Source organism: Apis dorsata, unplaced genomic scaffold (assembly GCF_000469605.1).
Source record: "Apis dorsata unplaced genomic scaffold, Apis dorsata 1.3 scaffold_92, whole genome shotgun sequence".
NCBI classification, from domain to species: domain Eukaryota; kingdom Metazoa; phylum Arthropoda; class Insecta; order Hymenoptera; family Apidae; genus Apis; species Apis dorsata.
Window position 1 is genome coordinate 1,002,411 of NW_006263390.1, and position 1,990 is coordinate 1,004,400.

General features: G+C 38.7%; 1 protein-coding gene across 1 annotated transcript in view; it reads left to right on the top strand.

Moving 5' to 3' along the window:
- The first annotated feature begins 729 nt into the window (after nucleotides 1–729).
- Nucleotides 730–1,990, top strand: part of LOC102678889 — a 12,827-nt gene continuing 11,566 nt past the window's right edge. The window contains 1 exon segment of the mRNA XM_031508646.1: nucleotides 730–1,473. The gene's annotated coding sequence lies outside the window, so the exon portion shown is untranslated.

Consider the following 1,990-nt stretch of genomic DNA (forward strand, 5'->3'; position numbering starts at 1 on the left):
TCTATAAATATTTGAATCAACTTCGAAAAGAATAAGAAACGAGACAAAGAAAATCGAATTTCGAATCGAAGAATCGCACTTTTCAAAATTCAAACCGACGGATTTTCTTTCCGGAAGCGGATTTCACCATGCGTTATTTCATGCGCGAAAGTCTAATTGATCCAATTAAATGGCGTTGTTCGATCATGCAAATTTTTAAATGAAATCGAACGACGCGATTTGATTTTCGTATTCTGATCGTACACGTAAATCGAACGAAATCAGATATCGTTCCGGGGTCTAGAAGTCGGATTAAGTTTTAGATTCGAAAACATATCTTGCCCATTAACGGCAAACGAGGCTACATTGCATCGACTCGAGCGCGCGTATTTGTCAATGTAGCACGTCTTCGAAGAATCGTAGCGAGAATAGATACGCGTTAAATGCTCGCCTTTCGCGAGTATCCATATATCTCTTCATTCTTTATTCCATCCTTCTTATTTAATCTTTCGTCGATATTTATTTCCTTTATCAGAAAACTACTTTATTAGAGACTTAAGCGTATATGATATTTACTAATTTCATTCATTCGTCTCACAACCGAAGAAAGAATTGAATAGGAACGAAAAGGAATAATTATCCGATTCGTCGATCCCGAGACAAAGTTAAGCGAATATCAGAGAGAGAGAGAAAGAAAGAGAAAGATCCGTGTCCAGTCGTATAGTAGTTGGTAAAAAATTGGCGCGTGTTAGGGGCTGGGAAATGCAGAGATACGAGGGATGTAGCTAAGCCCACGTTCTTTCGACCGATAACTCCGCGGACGAGTGGCGAAGATCGGTGGTGAGAGGGTGATGGAATGAGAAAGAGAGGGAGAGAGGAAAAGAGGCACGTGGGACAAAAGAGAAGTCGGGATTGGTTAAGCCGGTTGGAAAAGCCCGCCTGGCTCCTCGGCCGGCCGGCACTTCGCTCAGTTCTCCACTGCGTTTCGAACGAACAGGAGCTTTCGCCAAACTGACTCGATCGGGGAGTTACTTTCCGCGATTTATTTCGGTTGTTACATCGCATCATTACAAGATAACGTACCTCTTTCTCTCTCTCTATTTCTCTCTCTTTCTCTCGTATTTCATCATATTTTTCTTTTTTTTCTTTTTTTTTCTTATCAAAAGACGAGACGCCCTTTCGAATATTTTTTTTCAACAAGCTCTCCCCGCGATTTCGTTTCGGTCCCACTTTTCGACTTCTTACAGCAAACTTCCTCCTCAGCTCTTCTCCACATACTCGTCCTCGTCCTTGTCCAAGTTATCGTTCCAATTTTGTTCGGAGGACAAATACGAGAAACGAGAAACGAGAAGAAAATAACTATGTCCGTGGACGAAAAAGCATCGTTATTTTTCGTTTAGGATATCTCGATAGATTTACAGATTTATCGTTCCCAAACGAAGAAAGGATTAATAATAATCGGACGAGAGGAAAGGATTCGCTAAACGGAAAGCGGTAAGTTTTTTTTCTTTACTTATTCTATTTCCATTGTTCTCTCTTGTTTTCTTTCGTGCTAAATATTTTTTCGAATTTGCGAGGCTAAAAAAAAAAAAATGAGAGAAACATTTAGATTCGGAGGAAATTCGTTATTTGCCAGACAGAAATAAATTGTGAAATGTTCTTTTTTTTTCTTTTTTTAATGGAAACTTTTCTCTAGAGTATATAACGTACAGAACATACGTATATATGTATATTTTATATGCACGAGGGAAAATGAGTACTAATGTTGCCCATTAACAAGAGGTCCGCACAGTACACAGCCGCGATGTACTACTGCCTGTATAGCTTTGGGAATTCGTATTCTCGGTTAATTACGAAACTGCGGAAATTTAATTTAAGGGCGTTATTAAATTTTCATCAAAATTTTATTCAACCAAACTACTTGCCAAAGGATAATTTTCATTTTCTTTTCATTTTTCTTTATCTTTCATTTCCATTTCTCTTCGCTCTCTCTCTCTCTCTCTCTCTCTCT